Source organism: Homalodisca vitripennis, unplaced genomic scaffold, assembly GCF_021130785.1.
Source record: "Homalodisca vitripennis isolate AUS2020 unplaced genomic scaffold, UT_GWSS_2.1 ScUCBcl_4247;HRSCAF=10315, whole genome shotgun sequence".
In the NCBI taxonomy this organism is placed as follows: domain Eukaryota; kingdom Metazoa; phylum Arthropoda; class Insecta; order Hemiptera; family Cicadellidae; genus Homalodisca; species Homalodisca vitripennis.
The window spans coordinates 1-9,298 of NW_025780386.1; the positions used below are offsets into that span (position 1 = coordinate 1).

At 31.4% G+C, this 9,298-nt stretch overlaps 1 long non-coding RNA gene across 1 annotated transcript; it reads left to right on the plus strand.

Moving 5' to 3' along the window:
* Nucleotides 1-3,786: 3,786 nt before the first annotated feature.
* LOC124372878 lies at nucleotides 3,787-9,293 on the plus strand. Its single transcript, XR_006923373.1, has 3 exons — nucleotides 3,787-3,875; nucleotides 7,208-7,326; nucleotides 9,211-9,293. It is a non-coding gene; the product is annotated as an uncharacterized LOC124372878 (long non-coding RNA).
* The last annotated feature ends 5 nt before the right edge of the window (nucleotides 9,294-9,298 follow it).

A 9,298-nucleotide genomic window follows, 5' to 3' on the forward strand; every position in this document is an offset into this window, starting at 1 on the left:
AATCTTGAATATAATGTTGATTCAGAATGTGTAACAACCTCCACACTGTGATATGATACATTATGATTAGCAAAATAAAAGTAAAGTACTCACAGCACCTCATAAGACAACAAGGGCTGATGAAGTATGAAATTGCATTTTACAAGTTTCTAGTTGAGTTCTTCTATCTGACCGAGCCAAGATAGATGGTTTTTAGTAGTTGGCAAAATATTATTTTGTCTGATTGTTTCAGGTTAAAATACTGGATGTTGAGTCTTATCATTGTTCAGTTTTCAGTTCATTTGCAATGCACTAATTTAACGTTTCATCAGATTTTCTTGTGTTATCTATCTCATCATCCTGCTGGAACATTACTTGAACAATAATGTCATATATAAAATAGATGTGCTACTACTGATAACTTCATTTCTCTTAGGACAAGGAGCTTAGAAAATTGCACCTATTCCTATAAGGACCTTTGCCGCTACTTCCAGAGTGACAGGATCTTTTGGATGGGTAAGGTTGGGACTAGGGGCTGCCTCCTGTTGAGATTCATGAGGAAAGGGTTTAGAGCACTAATCTCAAAGTCCATGTCCCCGAGGAAGAAGGAGAAGCCAGCTCTGAACCAGCCTCTCCAGTCAAAGCAGCCAGGGGATGGCACACACCCGTATGTCTAGGCTGACTCTTAGGGAATAAACCCCACCAACTCCAACCGTCATCTCCCGCTGTAGACTAGACCTATCAAATTACCCTTTCGCCCCAGATTCTCGACATTTGTGGTTAGTGATGTGCCGCCCCTGGACATCCATAAAGTTGCCCAGATTTAAGTGAAACATGGTTATTGCTGTGCCCACTGTGGGTTCAACTGGAAGGTATAAACCAGCTAGAAGTGAACCCTTCTGGGGAGCAAGAATAGGTTAGATGATGTGCATGTGTACCCATGAGAATTGACTGAACATCCAGCTTGTAGACTGGAAAAAATGAAGGGGCTGTAAACTTTAAATTTTCCATGCAACTTCACCAATTGTCTGCTGTGTGATATATGGTCTGGTGTACTCCTACCAGAGTTTTGTTATTAATCTCAGGAATATATGCAATGAATTGATGGAATACACTGATGCTACAGAACAAAGAAAAATTTACACGAAAGAAATCTTTACATTATAATCATAGCACATATTGATGAGCAAATAATGCAAACCTCATACAAATACTTTACTTTTATAAAAAAATAATCATATTATCATTGACATATTTAAATAAAAATAAAAATGTTAATGGATTATGTTGAAGTAGAACCCTTATTGTTGGACCAATGAGTGGGAGATCTTAGCTCATCAGTTCTCAGAGCAAGATAGTTAGATTTCTTTTGAACTCCTGATTAAAAAAGTATTCTAATTGTGCTACTCTGACACTTGAAGATAAGTTCAACTAATCAGTACAGATACATGGGATTAATGTAAATGAGCACAAGACCAACTTGAGTGATTTACGCTGGATTCTTCAAACATTTATCAAAATGTGAATGACATCCCGACTCCACTCACTATTTATGTGGATGATGATGTCATCCCTCCATTCAACCATGGTATAGTTTAAGCTTAGATTTCTGTAGATTACCATATATTTTTGGGCTTTCTCAGAATATTATGAGATCTAGCTTGTAGTTGAGCAGTTTGTTGGGTTAATAAATTACGTCACGTTAGTGATACCATATGAAGATCAAGTGTGTGTGGGTTATAACATGTGACTGCCCGATGTTGTTGTGTTGTAATTCGAAGTTCCAATCCAGGAATGTGGGTTTTTTTAAGCTGCCAAACGTAAATTTAATTGTCCAAATTCACTGACGTCATAAATGTAGGTTGGGTGTCAAACTACCCACGTGGTGACATATGTGGTCCAAGTCCAGGTGTATGTTAAAATATTAATAACTACTATATTTGAAATTAATATTCCTTAGCACTGCTTATAAATTGTGAATTTCTTTACTAACTAATATAATTAAATAATTCAAATTTATTCCAATGTAAAGTTGACTTATGTTTTTCCTTTATTAATTACTTTAATCTTTACATGAGATTTGGTGTTCATCATCGACGATTGTATTTCTGCTTATCAATTTTGCCACAAACTATTTGAAAATTTGAATTTGAATTGAACTGATCTGATACAAGATGTGGCTGCAATTTTCTGTAAATTACATAAGTGGTTGAACTGATCCCAGTATTTTCTTAAATTACCAATTTTACTACATTTTAATGTACATTTATACTCTAGTAATTGTTTTTAATTACTTGTATTGATTTTAATACCTTAATTATATGTAATATTTTTAATCTAATTCAAGTTTTTATCCATTTTCAAATTGTTGGCAGGTTTAATCTATAATACCAACTACTATTACAGCAAATTGTGGAAGTCTTGTAGAATAATATCAATATATGATAGTGAGATTGTTTTCAAGATGAACACTGAAACCCCTCATGATAACTATCATTGTAAATATACGATGTTAGTTTTATGAAATAAATCATTTAGAATATCTTTAATGTAACAATTTCGTCTTACAAGTGTAGTAGAGTTAGCGTAATTGTTGAATTAGGCTAAAATTGCAGCTAATATCTTTAAATAATACTGTGCCACACCATGGGAATCTTAGAGGGAATGCTTGGATGAGTTCTGTCATTTTTTAAGATGATTTTGATTATTAGGAAGGCAAAACAAATTGATTTTCAATAAATAATATAAATATATTTAGTAAACAAGTATACTTAATTAGCTTAGACCAAGAGAGTTATGTTCTGCCTGTCATCCTGATATAATAATGAATGTGTACATCTCATCCAATGTGAAAGTTTTGTATTGTTACTATTGATATGTTGAATGTGACAAGTACTTGCAATCATATAATGTTATTACTAGTCTTTGGGATCAGCCGAGACAGCGTCTGTCCCCACTATTAATGAGTAGCCGAGTCACACGTGGGACAGGATCTGTTCCGGCATACTATGGTAGCCGATTAGTATGTGGGACACTTTCTGTCCCGTGTTGTAATGATTTTGTTCATTAAATATTTACTTGTTAGTCAATTAACCCTTATAAGTTAATTTTTTCAATTTGAATGTTAAAGAGTTAATTTTCTAAAAAAATACAATGAGCTGACATTTATCCATTAGTATTTAGAAGGGCTGTAATTTTCATATATATATATATTTTAAAGTCACACTATCACATTTATAATCTTATATCCGGCATGTTTAGGATATAAGAATTGTCTCATTATTTCCAAATTCATATTGTAAAGCCAACTAAGGTTTAATATTTGATAAACATTTAATTCTGTATTTATTTTACAACAGGATGTTTTATGTTTTTTAGAATAATAACAATGTCAAATCAATCTAAGGTTATTGAAACATTGGGCAAAAAGTATGTGTCATTGTGTCAAAGTATTGGTAATTCATTTTCCTACAAGAAAACATCCACTTCAAACCATTCAGCTAAGTAATAAGTTATGTGAAATCCTGCAGGCCAGCCAAGACAGCCAGACTTGAACAGTGTCAGTACTCATAGCCGTTCAGAGTCAAATACTGCTGATGCCAGTGGGTTGTTGACATTGCTTTAAAGGTTTTATATGTTAAGTGAAGGTGTTAATTTGAACTTGCCCTGTGAATTATATGTATATCTCATTGTAATTATCACAGGTTATAATGTTGAATTCATTTTTTCATTCAGTTCCAGCACAAATTATGAACAATGAAGAGGAAAATGTCCTCTTGTTCAGCAACACCTCTGAAACCAAAATTGGTCTGCCTGATTGATGGAATACCTCAGCCAGTGGTGTCATGGTTGAAAGACTCAGTTATTGTCAAGGAAAAAGATGATCATCGTCTAAGGTACTAACCATGACATGCATGATTAATCATCTTCACCAAATAAGAGAATGTGTGGGTGGGAAGGAAAGTATTTGAGAAACTGCCAGGCTAACTAACAAATTGATTTGTTTTAATTCTCTGTTGGTTGCAATATTAATTATATAGGTATTCAATTAGTGGCATGGTATTAATTAATATAATACTCATATTTGCTCCCCTCCCCCCATACATACATTGTTTTTTTATTTATATAATCTATATTTATTTAATATAAATTTATAAATTAACTGAGTCATAACTCTGAGTCTTTATTTTATATTTTATCATGGCTAATGGTGGTTTGAAATATTTGGCTGGCCACCCTACTGAACACATTTGTTTTAATGATAACAAAATAAAACCATCTATCATATTATATTCTTAGTTAGAGTTAGAGTTAGTTATATTCTATCATATTAAAAAGAGTAGAAAGCAGGTTTAATATGATAACTTAGATATTTCTAAATTCTCTTTGCCACACTGGAAGGATATTCCTCACCTTCTTCATAGAGTGTTTTTTTTATCAATCCCTCTATGATGAAGAAGAGGAATATCCTTCCAGTCTGGTAAAGGTAAGTCTCCTCTTCTTACCTTATATATATTTTTATTTACTACTAAGTTATTAGTCATTAGTAATATTTAGTTATATTTTTAGTTATTATTTATTTAGAAATCCAATATCAAATCATTTGAGACCAAATTTTGAGCTAATTCCTATTTTTTAGTAAACAACTAATGCAAAAAATGGAATCGAGACCACAATTTTAGAATCAAAAATGGATTTGTTTGGAATCGGCTCACCCGCTAAAAATAAGTATTGTCACCTTGAAATGTTGGTACTGTTAAAAATTGATTCAAATTCAAATTCTTTATTGCCAAAACATCTTTACAATGTATAGCAGTGTCAGAAACAAATTCAGCATGAACTATCATCTATTATATGCATTGCCTAGGCCTAGTAACAAGTGTCTATCCAATTACAGCATAATAATCACTGATGTCATATGGGCTGATATTAATCAATAGCTTTTTTACACTTTTCTTGAAACAATTAATTTCAAGAAATTTAAGATGAGAAGGAAGAGAGTTGTATAGTTGCCTGTTTCAGCAAAACAATTTAAAATGGTTTTGAGACTACATTGAGATATTCTAAGAGAATTTGAGTTTCTAGTCATATGGTTATGTACAGATCTATTTGTAGGTATGGCATGTAAACTTCTTTTTGTATGCAATAGGCAATTTAAAATATAAAGTGCATGTACTATAAGAATACCATACTTTTTAAATAAAGGTTTAATCCTTATTTTTACATTTTGCTATAATCTTAATAGCAAGTTTTTGTAAAATTAATAATTTTTTTGTTACAATCATTGCTCCATACAATAATTCCATAAGGTAGAAGAAACCATGAAGGTAGACATAGCAGACAGTAATGAGGATGTTTGTAGCTACAATATATCTTAGCCTAAATAATATAAAAATACCCTTGGACGAGAGATATGTAAAGCTTTAGTCATTTAAAAACACAAACAATTAGAGGAAACAGGAAAAGTAGAATTTGTTCCTAAAGAAAGATTGTATTAACCCTTCCCGCGCGGAATTTATGTTTCAATTTTGACTCATAACGCATAATTAACTTTAACATTTTTTTACATTTTACCAACTCTAATTTGTTTTTAGCTAGTGGTGGCTTTAGGAATAAAAAATTATACAGTATCACAAAATAATCAGGCCCCTATATTTTTTAACAAATTTTCAAATTTTACAAAAAATTTAAAAAACAACCTTTTTACTGGAATTTCTAAAGATATTTTCAATAAGGTATAATTAATATTTTTTACAAAAAACTAATGCTAAATACAACAGGAACACGAACAGTAAATAAGGAAATATGGCAAAACAGCGTTAAACACTAAAATATGCCGTGCCGGGATATATCCGTTTTACTGTGTAATTGTTCGCCACAGATTGAGGCTAAATCACGCCACGAGGGACAAAGCCACGCCCTCCCACCACTGCAACACGCCAATGAGGTTCAAACTGTAACATCTGCTTTTCGGAACAAGTATTCAACACTCCCTTGAACTCTAGCGGATTCCACAGCAACTACAATTTATTAAATAACACAAAATAGACTTTGAAGGATATATATTTCGTTTACCGTGTTTCGGTCAAAATTAGTCCTAACGGATATATGCGTTTTCCGCGTGGGAAGGGTTAACAGAAAAAACGTGGACTTTCATAACATAAGAATGTTATAAAATCCATGTTATATTCATCCTTGGCAGTTTAAATTAGTTCATTTGAATTAGTAATTTTCAAATATTAATTCGTTTTGAGTGTTTTAAGATAAATACTAAATTCACAAATGCTGAGCTGTTTTCTAACTTTTTATTGCTGAGGTAGTGAACAACTCTAAAAGTTGCTGTGACCAAGTTGAGAAAAAGTTAGTCATGATAGAATGAAATAAGATATGTGAGATATTTATTTTTAATAAAATGAAGTTATATAGCCAGGAAAATTATAGTTCAAAAATCTCACTAGATAATTTGTTTGTTACTTATCATATAATCATGATAAGTATTTTTGTAGTTTTGAATATATGAGGATTATTCTGTAAGTTATTGTTAAGAATATGTAAGTTTATCCCCATATAATGTATTCAGTAAGGTGTGATATTCTGTATGCTGTCATCATGGATTAATATCGAAGTATTTACATTTCATTACAGACATATTGGTGAAAATTAAAACCAAAATCCGCCCATGTTATAAAATTAAAGTTCACAATCAGATTTTGGTCATTATTGGTCTAGGTGAATATAAAAATAAGAATTCAAGTTAAATGTATTATTTGGTAGTAACATATAAATAAACAAATAAGTAAATAAATTAGTTGACACTGATAAAAAAGATGACTATTAAATATAATGAATAGGAATAACAACATTTAAGTGTTAATAACAAAACATTAGTTAAAAAGAAATCAAATACCTAATAATAGAGATATTTTCTTAAATTAAAAACTAATAAATCATGAGTGTATGTCCATTATATACACATATACAATACACATAGTAAATTATAGTACCTTTTTTGTTTTGTTGGTTTTGTCAACAACAAAAAACTTGAATGCATTTTACAATCCTATTTTTAATTGTATACTTTCTTTAATTTCATATTATTTTACTTATACAGAAATATATTTTACAGATGATTGAACTTTACAACAGGAGTTAATAAAGCAGGTTTGTTATGTATGATCTAAAACCCAAATGTTATAAAAACTTACAATGATAATATAATTTTTTTCAGACCAGAAAACAACATTTTAACAATAACAAATGGATCACAGGACTTGGCTGGAATGTATATATGTCACGTTGAAAACATTGCTGGTATTGCGCAAAAGATGTTTGAGGTAGAATTTTATGGTATGTTATACTGTTTACAACATAAAGTAAATTTTTTAAGGTTTTGGTCTTGTTGATAGATTAATTTTAAATATAAAGGCACATGATTGTACCTATAAAAGTCATTATTGTCAATTAAACAACTTAGTCTCATTAGCGGGCTTCTTATTTTTAACCATTAAAAGATTATAATTGGAAATGGCAGGTACTAATCAGATTGGATTCTGTAAGCATGTCCTGAAGTCATTACATTTTAGTTGAATTTAACATGAATATGTACAGTTACAGTCATGTGCATATCATCACTTGTAAAACCTATGTAACTTGTAACTGTCACTTATATTTTTAGAATTTACAAGTGCTGATCAGAAAGTATCCTGTCCTTTGTTTGAAGGTTATTTTTTACAATGGAAGGATTATGAAGGAAACAGGAGTTTTCCGGACATTTGCCATTATTCAGTGAAACAATAAATCAGTAACACTACGTTTCGAGATCTGCAATCTGATCTCTTCTTCAGGTGAAGGCAGAGATCTGAAGAAGAGATCAGATTGCAGATCTTGAAACGTAGTGTTACTGATTTCTTGTTTTCACTGAACAATGGCAAATGTCCGGAAAAATCCTGTTTCCTTCAAGTATCCTGTATCTGATGATTACTCCTCACGGCAGCTGCAGTTATAAGATCCAGTCTGCACTATCTCTGTATTCTCCTGCTAGCATCAAGAATAGCTCTCATTCATAAAAAGTTAGCTGTCATTCAGTATTCATTGCATGTGTTTCTTAAGCCTTCATTAAATTTTTTGTACAAAAAGTTACAGAATGTAAAAATTTGTGAATTCACATCAAGTTTTGTTTCAAACTCAGGAAAACATGGACATAAATGACTCAAATAATCCTGCAAGCTATCAGGAGTAAACAAATGTTCTCAATTCTGTGCTTCAACTATTTTTTTAATTGCCGCGATTCGTTTAAAAGTGATCCATATTCTGGTCACCCAAAAACATTGTGTGCAGTTAGTGATCAAAGCAGACTATTGCTTAACAGTGCACAAGATAGAGGAAGTTTTGGACATAGCAAAAATCATTGTTGCCGAAATTCTGGCCGAGGATCTGGGTTTGAAATGAGTAGCATTTTGAAGTCACGCAAAACTTATATGAAGCCATGACCACAGACCCCAACTTCTGGCTGTTCCAGAAATTGAAATTTCCACTCAAAGGAACCCAGTTTCAAACATTTAAAGTGGTCAATCACAGCATAGCTGATGGCGATCCCAAAGGTGGACTTTGCAACTTGTTTTCTCGAATTGGGAGACTCATTTGAACAAGTGAATTCTCATTCCGTCCAATGGAGAGTAGTTTGAAAGAGATTAAAGTTTAGTTACATTGTAAAGTTAGTTCTTCAGTGGTATCAAAATACTGGATACTTTCTGGACAGTACTTGTATAGTAGTAGAATAACAGATAAAAAGCGAACATGATGTTATTCATAGTACTTTCTATACACATATATATACTTAAAATTCAGCTATTGTCATTTATACAAATTTAATTTATGTATATATATATATACATATATAAATATACTTTAAATATATACTGTATATATACTTTATCTAATAAATTTGTAAGATGACGCACTAAGAAATTACTGTTTAGCTACAGTTAATTGAAATTGCTTAAAACTATTTTTGTACACAAAATATTTTAATCATTTTATTTGGTTATGGCAAGTTAAACTTAACTTGTATACATTATTTACAGAGAGTGATTTCTCTTCGTAACTTAAAATCGTATGATTTGTGTATATAATCTTGCATTGTGAATGGTAAAAATTGCTTAGTGCAAGGATGTGTTTCATCTGAAAACAGAACATAACAAAAAAGCATATAGTAAGTTATTTACTTTCTAGAACCACCCAAAATCCTGGAACAGAGCCCAACAAACATAACTTTGAGAGAACGTGATGACTACACCATTCCTTGTTCTGCTGCTGGAAA